The 25,855-nt window shown below is 40.4% G+C and overlaps 1 long non-coding RNA gene across 1 annotated transcript in view; it reads left to right on the top strand.

Moving 5' to 3' along the window:
* LOC110017204 overlaps nucleotides 1–25,478 on the top strand; it is a 29,686-nt gene extending 4,208 nt beyond the window's left edge. The window contains exon 4 of the long non-coding RNA XR_002872179.1: nucleotides 25,352–25,478. This is a non-coding gene — a long non-coding RNA (uncharacterized LOC110017204). The remainder of the gene's footprint in view (nucleotides 1–25,351) is intronic.
* The last annotated feature ends 377 nt before the right edge of the window (nucleotides 25,479–25,855 follow it).

The following is a 25,855-nucleotide window of genomic DNA, read 5'->3' as shown; positions in this document are numbered from 1 at the left end:
TAACAAATCTGATTTACGTTTCTGCAAATGAAAAAAGGTTCTTATTCCATCTTTTCTTTCATCCCTTATGGAACTACTAGGAGTAAAAACTAAATTAGTTTTAATGGCTAAATTTGGCCACAAAGTAAAATTTGGAAAAGAGCAGTTATCAACTTTTAAAGACCCACTCCAATGAAACTTGTTTTTTAGTTTTTAACTTGATCCTGTGGCATTTTCCTGATGGAGGACATTTATAAAGCAAAATAAGCTCAAAATTGCATTTCTGAGTATTTCTTAATTGAAATCATTCAGGAACAGATAAAATGGCATTTGATAAAGTTTGTAGCAGTGACATAGAAGCTACAATGAGCAAGCTCCCTTCACCGCTCCATTCAGATGCATCCACTTGCAGAAAAATAGATCCATGGATGTCATTGTATTCCTTGTTTGAGCTTGAATCTGGCTCCAAACTATACTGCTGGATAGTTCCAATATTGCTCACCGTTTTTGTTGCATTGCTAGGTTCGGGGTGTGGGGGGTGTAAGGGGCTGTAAGTTAGCGGTATAGAGCGTAGATGGAAGAGATGGAAGATGGGAAATGGCGATGGGCTTAATCTGTAGGGCTATAACTTCTAGTATCTTCTATTAAAAGCAATGACATGCAGTCCTTTACATAAAATCAGTTTCTCGTTTCTTGGAGTTATGCCCCTTTTAAAGTCTAGGGGCCCTACAGGAGCACAACATTAAAAGTATTTTTTTTCCTATTTAAATTAATAACCAAAGACCAAAAGATTGTCTCCATTAAAAAGTAACACATTTATTTACAAAGGAATTAATACCAAACAAACAATAGCTTAAGGTGAAGCAAAAAGGCTTCAGGGTGAACCAAAGCCAAAATAACAAACAAAACTGCACCTTTCATTTACCTGTAAATGAAAGAAAAGGGAAATCCATGACAAAACATATGTAAAACATGTGTAAAAGAAGATGGCATTTCACCCCTACAGCTTCACTTAAACATGACCACAAATAAAAGACTAGAATGGGCCTAACTCTTGTTCTATCTTAGATGACCCCACCCTTACATTGACGTGTTCTCCCTACCATGACAAAGGTGGATAAAGGTGGAAAGATTTCATGTAATCCATGGACACCAGTGAAGATCACAAATCATTGAAAAAAAAAGGTTCAGAGCACTGTCTAGTGGGTCTAGATGACCCAACGTCCAATGTTAAAGTGTCTAGGATAGCACACGGATTACACACGAAAACTACAAAGTGCAACAAACTACAAAACAGGTGGAGAAGATTACCAAGCCGCAGTGGAGACTGGTTGCAGCCAAGCTCCTTTCTCACAGGCTGGAGGTCCACACGTCACTTTGAAGGCAGTTTCCATCAGCTTGGGTCCAATGGAAGCCACACCCTTTCCAGCACCACACCTGAATATGCGCACAAAGATCCACATACACAATGAAGTCCCACTCCTGTATGGACAGAAAATACACAATAAAAAGAACAAACAAAACGAAACACGGACACAACTGCAACCCTTGTCACATTTTTTGTGATAAAACTCATTACTCGACAGAGTTGACTGCTTCACTAGTTTGAGTGCATATGCAAGAATTAGACAACTGATGCCAACCTTTTAACCTCCTGAAAATTACAGCAGCTTCTCTAGTCCTGCACATGTTCAATATGCTGTAGTTCTTTATCTCTACTGGTGCCCGTGAGCCTATTTTTGTCCATCTGTCTTGTTTGCTGGGTTCCTGCTATAACCCAAAGTGGGATGGAGTCTCTCTTCTGGTCAACCCCTTCCGTTTTAGCATCCAGCTGTGCAGCTGCTGCACCCGCATCTTCATCGTTGCTCTGGTAACAATAGAGGAACTGTGTGCACATCTCTGCTGCACTCACACCTGCTGGAGTGAGTTTGGTTTCCCTGGGGTTGCTTTTGAAAGCAATGTGTCACAGCTCTTGCCGATGGTGTCCTCTAATGGGTTTTCGATTCAACTTTTACATTATTATGTAAATAGATGACTCTTTGATGTGGAATCGGTGCAGTCATCGCCCAGGCTGGGAGGCCCTTATCAAGATGACGTTAAGCGAGGAAAAAATACTCCATCGAAAATTAATTAAAAAGCCATAAGAAGTGGCGGCTCCCCTGTCTTATACATTCATCTGCTGGCCTCCTGCTCGGCTTCTCCCTCTCCGTCTTTTCACCCTGCAGCCACAGGATGAATGCTTTCATTACAGTGACAAGTTCTGTGGGAGCCTCTCACTTCCTTTCCTGGCTCTTTTTATTGCCAAAATATTTACATACCAAGAAAAAGGTTTGTTCTCTGACTTAATGAAAATGCGATTAAACTTAGTCGCTCAATTTGTGTACCATTCATTACCCTCAAAGACATTTAGGGCAAAGTTAACTTATCCCTTCTCGGCTGCTGCCTTTCCATGGCTTCCCGTTCAAAGAATTAACTTTTTTCTTCTTTCTGTGACGCTGCGCTCCTGCCAATGTCCTGTCATTTGTAAAGAGTTCTAACTTCAGCCTTCATGAGGAAGATTAAATACGGAGAGCAAAGGGAAATGAGAAAGTAAAGCGGCTTATGAATTAATGACTGGAGTTATTAGTGCCGTAATTAGATTTAGCGTATGGGCAGTGCAGCATGGTGAGATGTGGGAGGGGTTGGGGGGTGCTCGGCAGACTCCTTATCATTCACAGAATATCCTGTACATGTCAGGATAGCTGAGATGGAAAATTGAGCTCATCCATGCTTGTGTGATACTACAAGTCAGCGCAACTGCCCACACCACTCAGAGATGAGTGTGCAGAAAAGTCTGACCGAAGTTCTTCAAGAGAAACACTTCATGTTTCAACCTACAGATGGCTTTCAAGAATGGTGTACCATTTAATGTGGTGCCACATCAAAGTCAGGAGTGAAGATCAGCACATACAGAACTCTTAAATCGCCCTTTTATGTAACATTTTAACACATATTTAAATTTTCCTGCAAAGAATTTGGCTGGGATTTGTGCTTAAGTCTGAAGCTATGTTCACACAGTCCTTTGTAACACTTGTTCAAGCAACTAATTTAAATGAAAAGTCAATGTAAACAAGTGTAAATCTGCCCTGTTTTGACATTTCACACCAAGCCTCTTCCATCTGAAGGTGGCGGACATGCACTTGTATCGGGTAGCAAGGGCCCAGTGTGAACACCATATTGTCAGCCTAATAGCATATCCGCCTAACTCATTTTTTTCAGGTTTTTGGAAAAGAAGAAAAAACACCTTTTTCTCACCAAATTATAAGAACTTTTTATTTATTTGTTAATGGTGACTCCCACCAGATGTGTGAACATGTTTGAAATTAAAAAACAGACACAATAGCTATTGCATAACATAGAAAACTGACTTGTGCAAATTTTGCAGGGAACTCAATTTGACTCAGGCAGTTTCTATAATAAAGTAAAAACCATCAAACTAGTTTCTTGCCTTAACATAACCTGGTTATTTAACTATTATCTTAACCAATGTTAAGACCTAACGTTAACTAACGGGAAACAATGTTTCACTTGCCTAACCCAGATTGTTTTATTTGCCTGGGTGAGGCAGGTTGTTATAGTAGTCATGGACCACTCTTGGTAGTACGAGCTTCATTGACTGCAAGTCCTGGAATTTCCTCAGAGTAATTGGCAATTGGGTTGGAAAGAGTGGGACCCAGGGGAATGGTTCTCTGGGGATGGTCACTCGCAGAGGCAGGCCCTCCCAGTCTGACTCAAATGCTAACTTATAGCGAATCGTACCATCTGCCAAGTACTGGAGAGCCCGAAGGTCGAGGACTGTGGGATCACCTGGTTTTCTACCTGGCCGGATGGTTGTGACGTAGGCCCCAGATAACTTCATGAAGTTGTTGTGGTACAACTGGGTGACCTTGTACGGGGATGGGTTCAAACGTGCAGTTTCAAAAATGACGATGTAATCATGCAGAGTGTAAATGTCTTTCCTGATACGCCGTTCAATGCAGCTATGCATGGAGTCACGCTCCATTTGTGTGTGCCCTGCAACCAGAAATTTTTGTTCAATTGTGACATCGTGCTTCATGGCCAGATCAAGGTACGCATTTGCAATGGTGCAACGCCGATTCTGATAGCCGCAGCCATCACTACAGACTATGACTTTTTTAATATTTGGGTTGGCCTCTAAGACTGACTCAAAGTGTTTGAACTGCAGATGGGCAAAAACCTTGCTGCTGAGGGAGCCCTCGTGCTCCTCCCAGGGGTAACAATAGCCATCTTTGTTACCCGGGTTGAAGCAATTAAAGTTGTGCATCTGCAGTTTAGTTTTATAATACATTGTGCTCGCTTGGGTCTTGGGGCACAAAAGCTATTTTGCAGTCCTTATTCCTTTGTTGCAGAAACGTGATTAAAAGTTTAAACACACAATTCATAAGTGACTTTAGTGTATAGAATGTTTGAGAAATATGAATAAGCTTACCTGATGAATCAAAGATAAGATTTAATACTTCATTTAATGCAAGATAAGCCTTGTTCTTCATAGGGGCAGCCATTTTTGTGTAGCGCCAAAACTGCTCAAGTTAATTTGACATGAGTTGGGCACATTTTTATATGGCATCAAAAATACCCAAGTCAATTAGATGACTAAAGAAGATAGTGTTTTTGAAGCCTTCTGATTGGCTGAGAACATAGGCAGTTATACAGGGTGGTGCAGCAGTGAAAGGAGAGTAGAGTTAGGCCAATATCTCAATTTGGCAAAAAAATGAGTTAGGCAGAAATGCTATTAGGCTAAAACACACGCAACATCACATGCCTAGGAGGGAACGTAGCATCACAGAGAGAGATTAAGCCAACCCTTTATCACAGGGGCTTTATCTCCAGTGTTCAGGTTCTTTGAACTATACTGTAACTCTTCAACCATTTAAACAAAAACATAATTTAGACGGATTCTGAAGTGGAGAATAGCAGCTCCTTTATAAGTGTTGCAGAAAGTATCAGCGCTAAAACTTCATTCCACCTCAGAATCTGTTTGTCAGAAGTCAGAGCTCTGGTCAACCGGCTGGAACAATCTCCTGAGTTCCAACCACACTACATCTCCAAGCAACCCTATATAGCGCACACTTCCTGGATGCCGCACACCTGACTCTCATCCACCCAATCAATCACAGCATCCTTAAACACTGCACTGAGCCTCACTCAGTGCGAGGTATTGTTTGTGCCACTCTATCTTCATTATTGAGTGTTATAGCCGGAGTTGATCTTTTGTTTCCTGACCCTGTTTCTGACTCAGTTTGCCTGCCGCCTGTCCCGACTCTCGCCTGGATCCTGATTACTCTCGCTGTTGCTCTCATGCTCGTCATAGACCCCTGAGTGCCTGGCCCTAATTCAGTTTTATTAGTTGAGGTAATAAACCTGCTGCATTTGGATCCAGCTGTCTGCCTGTTCTTTGACACTTATAGAATTACTTTAATTGTGCAAACGGTTAAGGAATTAAGATGTGTGTTATTTGCTGTCACAGAAAACGGCTCTGGAATTACAGGGTTATAAACAATATTTATTAGTTTTTATTTAAACTATAGCTCCAGGAAATCACTGTCATGTCCAACAATCAAGGTCCGTTTCTCTTCTTCTTATCTTGTTTCATGTGTGGAAGTGCATAAACTGTAATTAGGCAAAATGTTTTCCACACTGATAGTTTTTAAGCACCACAGCGATGGTTTGTAACATCAGAATGCTAATTCAAATATGACAATCAAATATGCTAATCTGTATACAGTAAATTCACCTCTTCCACTGTCGCACTGTTTCTTAGCAAATCCTTTCCTCTAAAAACACTCCTGTTTTTTTTTAAATCCACCACCAAGTGTCATTATCTATTGTCCTCATTCCAGACGAAAACCTTCCTCCTAGTCTGATCATTTTAGTTGTTGCTGTGCAATCATCAGTTTGAACTTCCTAATCTCCCTCCTGTTTCAACTCTTCTCTAAAAGCCACAAAGCACTCTTCCTGTTTCAACTTCCAGCACCTGGTCCTCTGCTTTGTCGTCATCAATTTCATCATCCTCACCACCAAGATCAACCTGCACACCACCACTCTCTGCTGCCTGGCTGCACTCTGTCTCCAGGCTTGACTTTGCAGTCACAGATCTCTTTGGATCACAAGATGTCATCAACTTGCTCCGCTCTTTTCAGGAAAAATGTCTTTACCACTGACATTTTCATTCTTAGTGTGACGGGGGGCACCAAGGACCAAACAGCCGGAAGGTCAGTTTCCACAAAACACTTTAATAACCAAAAACCTGAAGCGTGATGCACAGGAAACCAACCAAAACATTCCGACGCCAGCGACATCAGGAGGGTTCCTTAAATACCTAAAACACAAACGGCTGAATAGAAACACCTGGACCCAATTAGCATCATAGCAGCCAGCAGCAACAAACACCGATACACCCCAGTGCATGACACTTTTAGTCTACCACTGTTTGTCCTTCTGCATTCCTGTTCAGAACATCAAATCTACCCATCTCTCCCTTGTCACCTCTGTTTTCCTAAACCCACATGTCAGTTAAAATCTGCCCCAATCACAGATTTCTCTCTCCCTCTGGAAATACCCAGGGATCATCTCATTCATCTCTCTCTGGATTTATATAACCATCATATCGGCCTACTGTGCTGTTTCCTGTCAAAGTCCTTACTTATAAAGTAAGGACTCCTGTCTTTTCATTTTTTTTTCTTTAACCAACCCTTTGTCCAGCTTCCACCTGCACGCTGTAAGTCAAAACCACCAGCCGTCATTCTTAACCTGGGCCACAACAATATGCATTATTGATTTGGCTTTTATTTTGTTATTATTTATTTATTATTTTTTCTTTTTGATTTTTTTCAAATCAAAATAAAAAAAAAATGTATGTCAGGTGCCCTTTCCTGACTCAACTCTATGCATTTACTCTGCTAATAAATTCCAATGTGATATTATTGCATAAATGCGTTTTTTGAATAAAATATATCCGATAATCTCGTTCACATGGTCACCTAAAATCTGATATCTCAAAAAAGAAGAAAACAATCACATTTTTAGTGTGCATGTAAACAGGCTCACTGTCATGTAGACTCAGCGTGGAGCTTAAAGAATAATTTATGCCTAAAAGCAGCAGTTTTTCAGATTTGTCATGGAAATGTTGGCTGTTCAGATTTTTTATCCACCTTCCAAACTATAAAAAGTGATGCAACAAACTGACGACGAAATCCCTTTTATCTTCACTCTCAAGTTCCCTTTGACATATGCAGTCCATAAACATGGCTGCTGGCCTAATGCTAAACTCAGGGATTCATAAAATGAAGACACACATCTCAACAAGGTCAATTTGCAGCTTCTTGTGTTATCTGAGAAGAGCCAGACAATATCATGCTTCCAGACTGTTCAATAGTTTCCACAGTTGAAATGAATTGGCATGCTACCGAGACCTCGGCTGCTTTACCTTATCAGTCCTTCGTCTCTATCTAAGCCCTACCATTACCTTAGTGCTTCGTTGCCAATGCATCTTTCCCCACGCCATTACCTGAGTGCTTGGCTCCCTCCCAATCCATTTCCACAATCCTTAGTTTGCCGATGTCTATCGGCCTGATAAGTCCCAACGTGCTTGTGAGCGGCGCCCTATGCAGCCAAAGAGAGGCCCAAAGAGGTTAAAAGGTAGAATATTCTGGTCATGTGTACCCAGTAAGAGCTAATCAATGTTAAGCTAACTCCCTGTAATAGCCCACCTGCATGACTATAGCCAGAGCAGAGCCAGAGAAATGATAACTTCTTTGCTCTTGATTCTTTTACTCACAGATTCTCATAGATCCACAGCCTATTTCCTTCTCCAAACACTGTACAATGCAGCTTTTGTGTGCTTTGTGTGGCTCAATAGTGTAGGTGAACTTGGAAAAATCTTCAAGAACTGTGTTGCAAAAGAAAGTGTTATAGATTCACAATCCTGTTTGGGCATCTGTTCAGTCTCTGAATATCGCATTACTCACATTAAAGTTCATTACGTCTTTGCTTTTATTCATATGAAAATGCTTCTCTGAGCGGACATAGAGGTACACTTGCTTTTTTTGTGTGCTTGCATGCTTTTTTTTTTAAGCTTCATTTATGCTGCATGTTGTTCCTCTCCAGTCGACAGGTCACGGATTTAGAGGCGATGCATCTCTCTCTCAGCTGTGTTAAGCAGAGGAGTACTGTGCGGAATATTAACTAAATTTGAAACCCTGTGTGTGTGTTTGTGTGGCAGTCAGCCTGCTCTGTACTTGTATTCTCAGTGTGTCATCACAGCAGTTGCTCCCCAGGGCTCTGAGGCACGGGCAGCGAGCGCCTTCACGACACCCAACATGGCACATGCTAGAATAAACCAATATCGTCTTTTTGATTCCATGGGGGTTATGAGGAAGCTTATTTAAATGTCTCTCTCCCCCCAGAGATTTCAATGCCATTTACGTCCAATTTTTATTTGCCTGTCTGGAATAATGAGCCTGGGAGACGTTTGGAGGCTAAGAGTGCCAGACAAGTTGTGACAATTAAAATTGAATCTCATCTATGAGTTAACTGCTATCAAGTTGTGTCATTGTCAGTGCTCCGCATTACTAAACTTTCACAAAAATACAACGCAGGGCTCTCCCTATTGACTAAAGCAATATGGTCCATTGATGGTAGTGTCTTTATCAGGAGCTCCAATCTTTAAACGTATGAGTCATGTTCTCCAAGACTTCCAAAATATTAGTCAAAGAAAAAAAAAGCAAGAGCTTTATATTTTGCTTTATATTGCCAAATGTTTTTTGAAAACTCAGATCCTCAACAGCAGAGAACGCAAAGAACAACAGCAGTGTACTGGAGTCTGCCCGAATACGGAAATTGACGAGGCACATTGCCTAATTCAGTGTGGTCGGCATTCAGAAAATCAGATTAGCAGACATAATCCAGCTCTTTCAACAAAACCAGATGGATACCATCAACTACCTGCTGAACATGTTATCCTGCATTTGGGACCTTTGTTATAAATAATTGCCAGGTCACTTTTACATTTGGAAACAATGTCTCTCAACAGAATAGTGCTAAAAATCTTAGGGTGTATCCAGACTGAGGAAATCATTTGGTCTGGACCGAGTCCGCTTAATTTGGTGTGGATCGAGTCCTGTACCCTGCGTTTATTCTGTATTCAGACTCCCGTCAAATGGACTTTCCTGTTCCGGACCAAAGCTCATGAACAAAATCAAGTGAGTAAAGATCTCTGCAGTCATTGGCCAGAAATTATGAGGGTGAGGGCCCTATAAGGGAAAGAAAGCATTACTTCCAATGGATAATGGAGATCTGAAACGTCTAATGTAGTCCACTTAGTTACCTTGAGGTTATTTCAAGTTTTATTGGGACAATTGGACAATAACAGTTGAAGTCAAATGAAATTGGCAAGGCTATTTCGAAAAACAAGAAAAGCAATGCGCGTATCAATAAAAAGGACAATAGGACAAAGAAAAGGGTGCTGTTGGAAATAATAAAATACACCTACATGTTAACTTTGGCTTCTGGTTAACCTATTGCAAATTAAATAAGGTTTAAATGGTTTTAACCTGTTCTTATTTCATGTTCATGGGGTAGAGTCAGCCATTCAATGCTAAATCAATAATAGTGACAGTCTTCTGTTTTTCGTGGGTGTACAGGTACTTGGAAAGTGAGACTGCTAACAACTATTTGAACATTTATCTGTGCTATTGCGGTTTTGTTCAAGGAAATGTTTTCCAAGTGGCAAATTTTAATATTAGCAAACAATGATTAGTCATTTAATTCAAAGATCATTGGAGTTGAAATGGGCGAAGCTTCTCCATGTTCACTCATCAAAACCAAACTAACCACAGCCACTTGTGTGCTGCTCAGTGTATGCCTTCCTCCTTAGTCTGTGGTTATTTATCATTCAACCCAAACCTTCACGGGGTTAATGAATTCAGGGGGGTGAAGATTGTGTGTGCTGTGAAGTGTTATGTTGCAGTAATATTCATTACTTCATTACTTTTACTTTCTCCCACAAGTCCCTGGGGCAGCCAAAGGGAGAGCGGAGTTTGACTTGTATTTAATTTCCACAGAGTCTGCGCGCTGCTCAGTGAGCACATACAGGCTTCTATAGTGGCTGCAGAGGGACCGACTGGAACTTTTTATGGTTGGCTTTTACAGAACAAGCGGGTTGGGAACGAGCCGTTGCGATTTGGATGACGAACGGGCTGTTTTGAAAGCTGGCACGTCTCAGGAGGTTTGTAGGCCATCGCCTCGCTGACAGCCATCTGGAGCAAACTCGGGAGAGGCAAAGGGTGGGACGGGCTCAACAAAGGACCCAATGACGAAGCGTTATTCTGCTAAGACAGGTGGATGAAGTCAGTCAGAAGATCAAACAAGCTGACTATAATGCATGTTTCCACAGAAGAGCTCTCTGGAAACTTCAATCGGGACATTATAGAGAGAAGAACTTCTATTTAACAAAAGCTGCTCACAAAAAGTACAGTTTTGGGAGTAAGCTATCGCTTTCATTAACATCAAATTAACAAAATGTCATGAAAGACCAACAGATGGAAAGTGCAGCATGTCTTTCCTTTATAGAGACATCAGCAGTCTGTCAACTGATCCCCCATGTTTTAGTTTCACCCAGAGATGTATTTGTTTGTGGTTTTATTCTTGTCTTGTCAGCAGCGCCTTAGAAGAAAGACTTAAGCAAAGACAGGAAGTCTGTGTTAATGTAGAAATAATGTTCAGTGGGGTTAAAATAGTGCTCTCTTTGTGTAAAAAAAATGGTTTATCTTCTGAAAAAAGTACTTTTTAAAGGTAAATTTATAATCATTTATCGAATATGTTGCTAATAAAATGAATTAATTGGGTTTTTGTTTTGTAGAAAAGTCTTAAGGCTGATATACACTGGTCCGTCTGTGGTCCATCCGCAACGTGACACACAAAAAATAGAACGTTCAATAATCAGTCGGTATGTTTGCATCACCTCCATCATGCCTGTGTCTGACAACCAGCACAAGCTTTTTGCAGATGTTCTATTTCCAGTCAACTGAAGCATCAACTTCTAGGGCAAAAGCCGGAGAAACTGGAAACAAGTCTGGGTTTCAAAATAAAAACTTCCATTGTACTTTCAAAATAAAATTTTATAAAATGTCATTTTATATTTAAGGTGACGTGCCCATGTGATAACGCACATTAACAATGGGGATAACATCAGCGTCCATCATAGTCATGGATAGCAGAAATTGAATTTTGTAAGAGGAAAAACATTATATCACTTATGTCAAAAACATGAATTTTATAAGAATTCAGTGAAGAAGGAGAGAGTACGGGGTCTGATTTTTAAAGTTTTGGATGTGGATGAGATGGGGGTGGCAAGAAAACCACTCCTTCGGAAGCTATGGGGAGGGGGTGAGATACAATGAATGAGGCAATACAACTGACGATTATGAGACAGACTCCCCACGCAAAGCAAGGAAGACTCACCACAGACAGACAAGTGTAAATCAGAAGGCAGCCTTTCAAAGCACTGCAAGGTCGCCCTATGCGCTGTGCACCCTTTGTCCTAATGCAGATGTCAGCTTAGAAAACCTTTTAGAGAGTGCTGGAGATGAAGTTTAGGGCACTGTGGAAGGGAGGTGGGATGAAGAGAGTGGAAGACACGATATGATACTTAATAATTCATTCAATTGTTCATACTATGCAAGTGTTTCTCCTGCTTGACCCATGAATCCTAAATGTTCGACTTGTTTCCCTGTTCCAGCACACCGGATCAGCTCATAACTACAGATAGTTGAACCTGGCATGTTGGAGCAGAGGAATTACACTGTTTTCACTACCATGAGGTCACTTAAAAGTCTAAAATCTTCTCCAAAATGTAGGGGGCCCCCTATGAGGCGGTGCACCATTTTTTAATCGAAGCCAAACTTTATTCATTTTAGTCATATTTGAAAACCTTTTGTGTTGGACCGGACAGAAAAGGAAAGGACGGAGGGAGAGAGAGGGATATTAGAGAGGGGGGGATAGGAGGGTGATTATAGAAAGGGGGGGGGGGGGGGGGGCATAAAGCAGCATAAGGCAACAAGTTACTGGATGGTTATACTCATTACAGTGAGGTTCAGATGTAATACTCGTCTATAAGGGCGGGGCCTGTCCACACACACTCAGATGTTATAAACACACCTGTTGGCATCAAAAAAGTTCACATGTCAACATGTACACAATACAAATAATGTAAAGTATTTTGGTACTCTGGTGGTGTTTTAAAGTGCTTTAGTACTAAAGTTTCATTCATTCATTCATTCATTCATTCATTCATTCATTCATTCATTCATTCATTCATTCATTCATTCATTCGTTCATTCCACAGTGCTTGAGATTTGGGGAAAAATAAAAATGAAATAGGAAAGCAGGGGTGTTGATGTGTGTTATTTCAACATTTGTTGTATTTCTATTAAATGATTGGTATAAAAACTATGATTTAATATTACAATTTAATCTAAATGTGTTTTTGTAACATTTCCCATTAATAAATCTTGATATATATTATAGTTGTGACTTGGTGGAGGGAAATAATACCCAATTATGTAATGGTTTGTTGCCAGTTTGCTTGGTATGGAATTGCTGCTGGACAAAGCAGTGGAGATGTTAACGCCCCAATCATTGCTACACTTTAAATAAAAGCAGCAAATTGTGACCCCAAGATCTGTTTCCTGTTACCCTTATTGTGGCAAAACCATTCAGCGGCCACGTTTTTTTTCCAACCTAAATGCCCAGAATTTGGTTTTAAAAAAGTCAGTTTTCCAATATTGACGCCCAAAAAAAAATCCATTCCTTTGAGAGACTTTTGGCCTAAGGAACTGGTCACTACAGAATCAAGACTTTTGATTTGCTGAAAATCCAAGACTTTAAATAGCAAACAAACCTTTTTTTATCATTGCAGTTTTGAGAGATAACTGCAGGTATTCTCTATTAGTTTACTGAAACCATGTATGCAGGCTGTAATCAAGGCACTGGCAGCATATAACGATGTCCATAGAGACAGGTAGAACAATCAGTGACAGAATACAGCATTAGTATTACTATAGTGTACTCTTATTATCATCTACTGTATTTAAATGTTATTTATTGTGGTTGTTTTTGCAGCAGGTTCAGAAAAGTAGCTTACATTTCCACACATAAGCACACATATTAAATCCCACTATTATCTGCTGCCGCATGAATCCATGCTGACGACAGCAAAACAAAAGAATGAGTGTTGACAGTGTTAGTATGATAATCTAAATTATTCAGGGAACTTTTCAGAAGGCCTGACAGGCGCAAACAAAGGAGCAGAGGTTGTGCTAATCTGCTCGTCAAACCTGAATCTCAATGCAAATGCAGTCGTGTTCACAAGTTCCAGTTCGCATCATAGTCTCCCAAGTTTGGAAGATATGAGATATTAAAGTAAGCTTTATTCATCCCTGAAGGGGAGTTGGATCACCGCTGTGGTAAGAAGTGGAGCTGCTGGAAAATGCGCAGAGCGGTTGTACGATGAAAGCTCAATAAAGACAAATTTAAAAGCAACAATTTATTGTTGAGCTGGGATTTTTGTGTGTGTTGCTTGTGGCATCCACAGATTAATTTGGAACGATTGTACAGGATGCTTTTGGGAACATGCTGAGGCAGGAGAAGTTTCTAAAACAAACAAACCTTTTTTTTGTTTTCAACTGTCACTTCTTGGATGAGGGAGTTAGCATCACAAACCACTTGGTGGGCTATGAATTACAGATATGTCCTCCTCCTCATTGCTTTCCTTCACCAAACTACAGGCTTCATCCAGTGAAGATGTCCCTCTTGATGATCCACATTATCTTTAGGTTGCTAGGTAAACATGGTAAAAACTGTTTTCATTGGCTTGTGTTGAACAGAACAGAAACACCTGATCAAGAAAAACTGCTGATCGTTCTTAATGAAATCAGGCCAAAGCTTCCCTAGTCTTCGTCTAAATGGTGTTTACCTCAGTAGTGCTTTCCTATACTTTCCTCAAGGACAAAGTACTTTAAAGTCACAGTCTCAATCTATTTTCACATTATTGTGTTTGTTTGTATATTATTTGTGTACAGCCCTTTGTGTTATGTTGCACATGAGAAGTGCTTTACAATTAAAGACTGATTTGATTTTATTGCTTAGGCAGTCACTTTGAAAAAAAAGGACATACTAACAAGTAGGCGTGATAAAATAACAGCTTGGGACAGCTGGACTGATAGCCATGCTATGGAGATGCTCCTTTTATTTTCCATAGAGCAGCAGCTTAAGGCCAGATCCCAACACTGGAGCTGTAGCTTCAATGTTGACAGACTTTAATTTCTGTGACTATTCGACCCTTAAGCAATTAACGTAATTCCTAGTGGTTTTGAAGCCAAAAAAAGTAGCCTTGCACTGATTTATGCAACACTTTCTAGTAGCAAAGTGTTTGCACAATTAACCAATCCCTTAGAATTAGATTAATTACATAAACGGTTGAAGTGTTATGGTAGTCAAAGAGCATGTGATATTTTCTGTTGTCCGACTACAGCTCCAGTATGAAAGAGTTAATTAATTTCACAATTTTTGAGCATTTCTGGTAAAAAAAAAAAAAAAGAATCTCATATTCTAGCAAAAATATTGAGAGAGAGAAAAAAAACGTTTTTATGTCAAATTCCATCCTGATGAATATTGTTTTCTGATTGTAGGAAAAAAAAAGATTTCGGGGGTGTTTTTGTTTAAGAAAAATACTTTATTTTGGGTGGTCATATTCAATAATGATTAAATATTTTTTTCACAAAAGACAGTCACGTCATGTTGAAGCTGAAGCTTATGGGTCCTGATGCAAATCTGAATTTTTATTTTAACCCTTGTGCTATCCTAGACACTTTAACATTGGGAGTTGGGTCATCTAGACCCACTACACAGTGCGCTGAACCTTTTTTCTTCAATGATTTGTGATCTTCACTGGTGTCCATGGATTACATGAAATCTTTTCACCTTTATCCACCTTTGTCATAGTAGGGAGAACACGTCAATGTAAGGGTAGGGCTATAGGATAGCACTTCAGAATTATCATACAAAAAAACATGTTTTCACTTTGACAGGCACCAAATCAAAAAGCCTAATTGATCTAATAGTTCAGGTACATGGAACTTGGAGCTTCCTGGGTTTCTTCTCATCCTCCAAGCTAAATTTCCAAACCTCATTCCTAGCTTTAGCTGCAGATTTGACTGACATGATGGTCTGGAGAAGCAGCTGTTTCCTGCACTGGTCAGCATGGAGAGACAGTCAGAAGGTTTGTGTGTGTTGGCTGGGGGTGGGGGCCATAGTATTTAGTGGCTGTTTTGGTTGTTTTTTAAATGTTTTAAAGCCAGGTTAGCATCATTTTGTCACTTTTTGAAATGGATCTGAGGGTAACCAAGTGCAAACGGCGTCTGCACGCTTGGCTCTATTGCCACACCCTTTGAACCGCTGTAATCAAAGGTAAGAATCAGAGGAGTCAGAAGCCTCCAGAAGCCGAGTGCTTGTCATTATCTATCTGTAAAGCTGCATGTCAGTGAGAAAACACAGTGTGTTTACATCACAAGAAGTCTGCACATCCAAGCTGTTTGATTCCAAAACAATCAGCCAAAACCTTTGATTAACGGCTGCCTCGAGTGCCATAATTGTAAAGTTTCTTGCAGCGTTCCTGACTAAGAGACCACACTGCGTGTGTGTGTTTCCAACCCACTGTCACATATTTGTTTTTTTCTTCATATACAGTACCATAGATCAGACATGGAATTACATTATAAAGATACTTTAAATAGATTTAGGTAGTAAAATATGAAGTTTATTTCATTTGATTTGTCTGGCCTGTCACAGGAACTTGACACTCCTGAAGCTAACTCCTGGGGTTAAAGCACATTTTCAACACGTAAGATAATGCATAGTCACATGCACCTGACCTGTGACCTTTGGGAGCTGCTCATGTTTTAGGATTATCCAAGCCCTTAGTGGATTGCAGACATTCCCCCTGGGGATTGCTGATAATGGTATGTACCAGTCATGCCTGTGGTAAGTGTATCATGAAGTATTCGTAAGGCTAATGTCAGTTTCACACCTGTTGATAGTGTCGTACGGTGCCCGTACTTTAGAAAAATTATACTGTGTTGCAACAAACAAATAAACTGGATACATAAAGAGGTGAACCAGACTGCAGTGGTTGAGGACCTTTGGCCCAAAATGGACCGACAGGTTTTACATGTGTGTTTTTTTTACACTTCTCCTAAATAGGAACACAGTTCACCTTACATTCAGCATTAGCCATCTAGTTTTAGAGCTTTGTCATACTTGCCACACTAGCTGATTGTTTATTATTTTTTTCTAAAAAATAAAATACACTGCTGTCATGTGTTTGAACCCAACCATAAACTAGATGAAGAAAAGGGGTCAGAGGGTGTCATCAATCAGCTCAGTGGCCTTGTGGTAGAGTGTCCACCCTGTGACTGGAAGGTCGTGAGTTCAAATTCAGATCAAGTCATACCAAAGACTCTAAAATGGGACCCAATGCCTCCCTGCTTGATACTCAGCCAAATAGTTCCAGAGTGCGGCTGTGTCTGCAGCTCACTGCCCCCCCAGGGGATGGGTCAAATGTGGAGAACAAATTTCAAACACCCCGGTGTGTGACAGATAATGGGACTTTAACTTTATTGGGTTATTTTTTTGTCACTCAAAGCCTGTTTTTCAGCTTTTTTGCTGTTGATAATCTGACCAAATATGATATAATTCTGTTTCTGTACAATGGCCAAATTCATTGGACAAACACAGCTGTCAGACACTACAGCTGTTCATGGGAGGATTGAGCGCATTAGTTCCTTATTTTATTTGTGTTCTTGGTTGTGGTCATGTTCTGTTTGCAGTTTTCCCTTCTGTCAGTCACACTAAGTTTAGTTTGCCGGTTATCCAAGGCTATCTTGATTTGTGTTAATGATCCTCAATGTATTTAAGTGTCTGGTTTTCAGTTCTTTAGTGTTAGGTCATTTGCTTTGTCAGCTTTTTTTTCCCCAAGTTTAGTTGCCGGGTCTTCTGCATACTTGGTCCCACACCATCAATTCCTGACAGTTTGAATTGCAGGAGAGATGTGGGGACTTACTGTTGGTCTCAAACGGCTCCGCAGGAGGAAGTGCAAGTGTCGTCCTTTGGTTCTAACCAATTCACACTGGTCCGTCTGCGGTGGATCTCTGTTGCATTGTGTGGGGAGTCCGTCTCATGACCATCAGTTAGTTTACATTGTGTTTGTTGCATCTCCGGTTCATCCCCGCTCCACTCTGGCTCCCACAGGAGCAGTTTGTCCTGTCACTCCCGTGTCGATTAGTTTGTCCTACTCTCTTCACTGATCCAATACTCAAGCAATCAGACCCCATGTCATCTCCTTCCTCAATGAGTTCTTGTAAAATGCATGTTTTGAGTCATAAATGATGTTAAGTTTTTGTACTTCCAAAATTAGACTTTGTCGTCCACGACGAAAATGGACCCCGGTGTTGTCTGCGGTGTTACAGTCAATTATTGCATAGGCATGTCACCTTAATTTTTTTTTACATTTTATAAAGATTTATTTTGAAAGTACAATGAACGTTTTGCCGCAAGATTCCAGTCAACAGACTGGAAATAGAAGTCCTGCATAAAGCTTGTGTTGTGGTGAGGAGAGACAGATGTCAGACACAGGTATGATAGTGACAATTTAAACATTACAATTTATTAATCAATGTTCTGTTTTTTTGTGTCAACGCAACGCAATGGTGACACACTGCAAATGGACCAGTATAAATCAGCCTTAACCAAAGCAGTAATCCAACTTTACCAGCAGAGGAAGGCCTTGGCATTATTACTTTTTCTGGTTCTCAAAATTTTTATAGCATTTTCATCAAGAAATAATAGATTTGCAACTTATATTACTAATTTTAAACCTGGATATTGTCACTACTGTTCAGATTAGGACGATTTAATTTAACTTCTGAGCTCTGAGATAGTCTTCAAAGGAGATACTGTGGGTACACAAACACTAAAAAGAAATTCAAACAATACACAACTATGAAACGGAATTTACTACTACTTCTTCAGAACTTAATATTTGTGTTTCTATAGTTAAAAAAAGTGTCACTGAAGCTAATTTAATTAGAAAAGTGTGAGTATCTGAGTGCGAGACCTCAACCCAATGGTAATTACCCAATAAGGCAATGATTCTTTCATGCGGAATCCAGAAATCTTATTAACTTAGAAGCACAAACAATTTAGCATCTTGTCAGCATCACCTTGGGAACTGTTTCTGTGACACTCAGCCATTTTTCATAAAGCAGTGGGAGTCCTTTAATTGTGTCTTGATGCTGTCCTCAAGGGAGTTTGGTCTTCTTTTATTGTCACTCCAGAGTCACGTTCACACATCAACATCTGCAAAATCAAAGAGGAGGTTTATTTTTCTTCCCTAATGTGTGTGCCTGCCTCTGCTGTGCTGACCCCTGGATCTGTGATTGTGCGGAGGCTGTTGTTCCACTCTGCTGGTCGGCACCGCCCCCTCCTGCTGTAACACTAAGCTGTCAGTCCCGCTCAGATTTAATGGCTCTCTCAGTAAACTGAACCATACTGCAGGATCCTGGCAGCTGCATGGCCAACTCTGAGAAGTAATGAGCGCCACAGAGTTGCGCCGTCCGACGGCACGGTTCACCGTGTGAATGTAAATGTTCGTAATTAAGACGGAATTCACTTGATCAAAGCCGTGGCGCCTAACGAAGCTTCTGCCTCTTCTCATCCACAATCTGCTCTTTTCATGTCAGTTGTTTGAAATGGATTAGCCGATGGCGCTACTGTACTGCAGCAATTAGACAACACATTGACACACATTCAGTGTTCCTAAAGTGCAGGGCTAGTTAGTCGATGTGGCTGGGAGGGGTGGTGGTCAAAAATCTCTCCATGTTCTGCTCACGTCTGGCTGACAGCAGCAACTCTGAGAGATCAAAATGGAAGATCCTGTAAGAAGATTGACTCGACCGTCCGGTTTTCATTTTGATTCCACTCTCCTCTTCTGTCTGTCCCCCTCAGGCAGATCTTCACTCAGACCTGCAGGCCTTCATCTTTTCTCAAATCAACATTTCTTTACTGTGAGGGGGAGAACGAATAGTTCAAAATGCCAGAGTTATTTTGGGCCATGTGTCCCTTCAGCAAACTCCAGTGGAGTGAAATGGGATTTAATGATGCTTGTTTAATTAGCAACTCACTGAGACCGAAAGATGAGACTTAAAAACAAAACAAGATGTGGAAGTCGCTTTTCATTTTAATTAATACAGGAAGTATGACAGGGGGCTCTGCACTCTGCCATGCACCCCTCCCCTGTCAAAACATGGCCCCTGGAATGAATCGCTGAATAGCTTTTTGTTGTGGGTAAACAACCCAGACTGATAACCATCATTGCCCTGATGGGGGGAGCAGATTGGATCTACCTGTTTGTACTCTTCCAGCGGCTCCGCGCCATTCTGGCTTTAATGAGGGCGGCGTTGCTGCTGAGCCTCGAGACGACTCCCGGGTGAAAGAGCTCCGGATTTAACGGAACAAAAGACGACCTAACGAGCTTAAAATGTCAAGTTCCTCCTTTGCCAGAATCGCAGCGAGATCTGCAGTCTTTCGCCGCAAAAGCCACCTTCGCCATCTAGTTGCTGTGCACATATGTATGTGGGCTCTATACCCCATAAAAAGCTGAGACGCTCCACTTCTCAAATCACCTAACACCCACTAATCATCTGCCTTAAAAAATGATAGATGTAATATCTCATTTTAATCCCAATTAGAGTGTTCTGCTGACTGGTTAATTGTTTGTTTTTCCCAAGCAAGGCTAATTACAAGCACAATGTGCCAGAGGAAAGCTAATTGTTAAAAACGGACTCATTACTGCATCCAGTTGGGGATGTTTAAGTGCGGATGGCTTAACGCCGCAAAAGCGCGCAGTGCAGCACGAGGAAGGTCACACTAGCTCTCGCACGCAACTTTCTATCACACAAACCCACTCTGTTTTTTTTTCTCTTTTCAGCACTTCAGGCATGCATCTTTAGAGAGAATCTAAGAACTGACTTTCTACTGAGCCCCACAGGCGGTGAAACTAAAGAGCTTTTCCATCATAATTCATGTCAGATCATGAGGTGATTTAACAAACTAATTATTTTGCTGCAGTTTATTTGTTGGGATCTGTGTCTTCACTCTGCTTGCTGGGATTTTCATCTTTTGGTTGTGTTTAGATTTTGCATAATCGTTACTACAATTTATAATCCATTTAACTTTCCCTCCAGTTTATGGTTTCACCAGGTTTAAACTGGTAAACTGCTTCATGCTTGTTTTTGTTTTTTTAACTAAACGTAACTAACAGTTTCAGAATGATCAAATCCGATCCTCAGTATTGTCCCTTAGGCCAATCCCAACCTCTTCTCAACCCCTGTGGCTCCTCTCTATTGCTTCAACCGTAGGGGCATTTCAAGCTGTAGTGGTGTCCGAAATTGGTTTTTTTTTCCGAGGAGCCGTAGCAACTTAGGGCTATCCCTTTGCAAACACATTTCTTCCAAAGGGTGTGATGAAAGAAGTTTTTAAATGAATATTGAGGTTTTGTTTTTTGCAGGACTTATTAAAGTTATAAAACCGATGCTTTTATGTATTTTCAGAGTGCTGACAGCTACCTGCCAGTACTTTTAATGATGTCATCAAGCGGTAGCAACATCCAAATTTGAAGACCATATTTTCCCATATCTCCTAATGGGCTAAATGTGGGACAAGGGAGGAGCTGTAGGGATAGGGAAGCAACTCGGATTTGGCATTCATTTTTTTTTTTTTTTTTTGCTTGTTTGATTAGGTTTAGGTTCAGTTCCTGTCAATTAAAGCTCACTTAATAACCTTATTTTTTCAAAAATGACAATGCGCCTTATAATCCGGAGAATCTTAAATATGGATTCAGTCTGGGTGTGTTTAACTGATGATGAAGCAGTTTTGAGAGGTACATGGTGCTCGGTCAAAATGTCAGGTTGGGTGTAATTGAAAATACGCTAACACGGCTGACCTGTAGCGGTGTCGGACTATGTTTTTTGTTTTTTTTACTTGTTACTAACAAGGTTGGGAGTTAGCATAGTCTCAGTGATGCTTGTTTCAGTGGTATCAGTTTATCTCCTCATGTGTTACACACAAGGTTGGGAGTTAAAGGTATTGTTAATATGCTAATGCAGATTACGCAGATAATGCAGGTAAGGAGGATGACGTACAGGGTGTTACAATCAATTTTTTAGTTACTGTAAGAGCACCGAATAAAGTTTGATTCACTGACTTATCTCAGACTCCTTTGTCTCGCTTAATGCAACTCATAGTTCAGTGCACCTTATTTATGACACAAGTTCAAAAAGAGACCATTCACTGATGGCGCGCCTCATAATCTGGTTTGCCCTATAGTGGGAAACATATGGTAGTGATGTACTTTAGTTTCCATCATTCTAATATGGTCTCATGTATTGGGCTTCTCCACAAACTGGATTATGACAGAAAGACTGGACTACCAAAGAGACAGCTCAAGATGTTTTCTGGATTTTAGAGAAGCTCTCCGTGTTCTCCTGGTTGCCACTGTTGCTCACATCACGGTTCTCCCTGCAGCCCACTATCCATCCTGCCTTTTCGTTCCAAGGAAAATTTATGAGATGCCCCCATCCTTATCTGTTCCGAAGTGTTCAAGAAGGGTTTGTGGGATGCTTTTTCCCTTGTTTCAATAAGGTCCCTCCTCTTCCTGATTTTCTGTTTTGGGGAGATTGCAGGACCCCCCACCCCCTTATCCTGTCTGTTTATCCTGCTCAGATACCGTCCCACAAGCCCATCTGTTTGTCTTTGATCTGCCTTTGTGCAGTTTTTAAAAATATTTTTGTTCCCGGTTGTCACAATTGTAATATGCTTAAGAGAAGAGGTGGTAGGGAAAACATTCATTTAATCCATCTTCATATGGGACAGGTAAACTATTACTTCGATAACCAGTGGGCAAATAGTCACTATAGGCCTTGCTCAAGGGTACCACACTGGTATACAGCAGATTCTGAGGTTAAGAACCTAGCACTGATCTGCAACACTTTTCAGTCTTAAGCTACTTACACAGTCAAAGTTGTTGCTCTTGCAAAGAAAAGTGGCTTTGTGTGTTCTGTGCATAGAACAGAACAGAGCCCTGAGGACTACCCAAACAAAAAAGTGTTTACTCATCATCACTACTAAAACCAAACCAAAAAACGTCAGATTTGAAGCTTCCGCAGTGAAGTGTGAATGGACAACAGTGTTGAGACAACAGCATAAACTCACAACATGTTACAACAGGGTTGTAAGTTAATGTGTGCCTAAAGCACAGCACCAAAAAAGCACGATACACTTTGTGTCTCTTTACTCTCGGGTCACCAGGCAGAAATTGGATTTTAGCATTCAGGCAGATGCTGCTAAATCCGCCACAGAGCGCCTCCTTGAAGTGTCCAGGCATCAATGCTTAACATTGATTAGTGCTGCCTTTGGGGTCCCCTTTTGTGATACTATAACTATACACATGAAAGTAGGATGATGTTTTAAAGGAATTGTCATATAGGAGATTTTTCTTTTTTCAGTAAAGAAAGTCTGTGTGTTGGTCTGGCCACATGACAACAGCAGAAGTCTTACGGGAATGCAGGAACCAACGATCATCCAATCAGTCCTCTGCTTCAGGAAACATTCTGTGTAGGAAAGAGGAGTGTGTGCGTCCCAAGCGCAGGAAAAATTGTGGTTTAAAGACAAAAAATAAATAAAATGGTTAAAACATAAAGTTGATAATAAAGGAGTAAATGCCAAAGGACTGAAAGTTAGATACAAACTCAGAGACAAAGTAAGACAGAGGATCTGAACAGCAGAAACTGTAGATACAATGGTCCCTTGATATATTGCAGTTCCCCTTTCGCAGTCGCACAAATTTCTTTCAGTTCAATGTTATATTGTTTTTTAAACATTGCATTCTGCGTCCTGATTGGCTTTAGACCACTGTTAATCAATCTCCTCTGAGCCGTGTCACCTTTACAGAGTGTGTTCAGTTTGCTGAATCTTTATAAATCTTCGGTCACGAGTAGATATTTGTTTTCATTCATTAATCCTAGACCTTTTTTCTGTGAAGGTTTGAACTTTAAGAGTTTAAACGTGAGAGAAAAGTGTAAAAATGTTCGTGTATGTCTGAGACAAGTGTTTATAGTTTGTAGTGAGGGGTTTTACAGCCTTTAAACATCTGGATTTCTACCATCGCTAGTTATTTTTTACGTAACTCCCTAGATAAACAGGGGAACACTGAATGTGTTCAAAAATTAACATCTCACTAAACTAAGTCTGTTTTGCCCCTGATTTGTGGGGGTTTAACTGAGCCAAATGTATTCAAAATTCTAGAAAATTAATTGTGACTTAAAAATAGAAAAAAAAAAAAAAAAACTTGAGATGGAGTAGCAGACGTTTTGTACAATCCATTGGAGGCCATTAGGCCTAAATTGTTCAGTTATTCATTTGTTTCATGATAAGTCAGACTAAAGTGAGATTTTCTAAGCCCAGTCTAAAGTCTTAAATTAAATTGAGGCTAAATTGCACTTAACTACAATTTAAGTTACTTTAGGGATTATTTTAACACATTAGCGTGACTCAAACGAGATTAACTTTGGGAAGTCAATTTGATTTATCTTATGTCTGTCTGATTTTGCGAATAAAATATGTTTTTTTTTTGCAGCTCACAGTCTCTCGCAGTCTTTGCTAAACATTAAAATGTGTTAAAATTATCTATAAGATTGATATTATATTGTAATGGAATTTCAAATTGTGTTATGTCCAGGCTTGGCTCTGGTTTGTTCTGTACCTCATAAAACAGATCTGTTATCTATTTAAGGTAAGGCTAAATACTACTGATCCACATAAATGGAATAAAGCGTGTCTGTCCAAATCGTAACGTAAAGCAAACCCAGTTTAAAGTCTGCTACAAAAATTATTTAGATGTCTTCTTTATTTTGAACTGACTCTGTGAGTCTCTCCGTCTGCTTGGATAATTTCTTCTTTCCATTTTAACAAGCAGCTTCTATGTGATTAAAAACTATTTGTCAATTTTAAATCAGTCATTCTGTGATACACGTGTTCCTTCCAAAAGCACAGTGAGCGTGCACTTAGCAGCGCTTTTTATTCCGATGGGACAAATGTGCAACCTAATTCACTAATCCCGATGTACAAGTACTATGTCTCATGAAACATCCTTCAGGCCTGGTCCGTGGTCACGTTTGGTTTGTTTGAATGATTTTTTTAAGGTCCTCTTTCCAAACATATTTTGTCAACTATGAATCAGAAGTAAATGAATGCATATTAGCAGCATGCTAAAAGTCTGCCTGCACTGCACAAGGACTCTGACCTGACCGCTGGGTCTGCTGTACATGATTCATTCATCCATTTTCTATTACGTTTTTCCCGTTCGGGGTCACGGGGCTGCTGGAGCCAATCCCTGCCACTTGTGGGCGAAGGCAGGGTACACCCTGGACAGGTCACCAGTCTGTCGCAGGGTAACATGACATTATTTAGAAAATAAATTGCATTCTTACTCAAATTTGTGGCTCTGTTGTCAAGATTTTAGGGGTGGCTGATATTTTACTTGAACTTAATCAACACAGGTGTGAGGGTTTTGTGGATTTGTTTTTTTTCTCCTCCATGGGTTCCTGACAACAGGTGAGTTTTCTGCAGATTTTTTCTCTGATTAACAAGCAAAAAGAAAACACATTACACATTTCAATTCAGAAGCCAATTAAGTAATGACCATTTAAGAATGAGTTTATTCCCTGTCAGATTTGCTTTGTAAAAGGTGTTTTTTTGTAAATTGTTTCTACCAAGTACGTAGTGAGTAACAGTTATAAGGGGTGTTTCTTTGTGACTCTTTGCTTTGTTTCTGTCTGTGTTTTGAGAATCACATCATCACTGCTTCTCATTTATGCTGCAGAATTAGATTTTTTTAGCTCTTCTTCAGAATGCTTCTCAAAATCCTTAGCATGATGGTGCTAAGGATTGGAGGAAATGAGTGCTGTCTTTGCAGATGTTCTTTTTAAAAGAAAAAAACATAATTGCACAGACATTAGCTGGTAAAAAGAAAAGCAATTGCAGCAAACGCTCATGTTTCCCGTGGTTTCAGAGCATTTTGATTAGAAGCAGCTGTATTTTTTGCTGCAGACTGTGTTATTGGATTGTGCTGCAGTTAATCAGCGGACGTGTGCGCAGATACATGTTGTGTCTGACTCTCATGTGTGGACTGTCCTTACTGCAGGTAAAAGAAGCCGAGGTGACAGAGGCCAGAATCGATGAGACTCCGGAGCAACAGCAGCAGGAGAAGCCAGCTTCCTTATTGTACTTCATAATGAACGATCTCAATAAAAAGCACCTCATGTACCAGTTCTCTTCCAAGGTATGAGGTCTATTGACCCAAAGTGTGCCCCACCCCACCTCAGGGGCTCCCAGTGAGACTCATCTTTACACTCGCTACTGTGCTTCCCTCATCTAGCCTCCATTTGCTCTCCGTTTTTATGCTCTCTGCCCTGCTTTTATTGTGTTTATGGCTCCCTAATGTAGTTATGTAGAGCTAATGTCAGCCGGCGAGCCTGAAAAGAGGCAGCCTGAGATATTACTCGCAATCATCTCCGACTCTTAAGGTAGCTTCTTCAGCCCCGATTATCTTCCAACAAATGAAACACTTAAAGATTTTTTTATTCACCTTTGACCTTATTGATGATAAAACAGCATTTTAACATTCTAAAATGTAAACTTCTGTCAA

This window comes from Oryzias latipes, chromosome 19 (genome assembly GCF_002234675.1).
Source record: "Oryzias latipes chromosome 19, ASM223467v1".
NCBI lineage: Eukaryota > Metazoa > Chordata > Actinopteri > Beloniformes > Adrianichthyidae > Oryzias > Oryzias latipes.
This window is presented reverse-complemented; position numbering and strand designations above follow the sequence as displayed.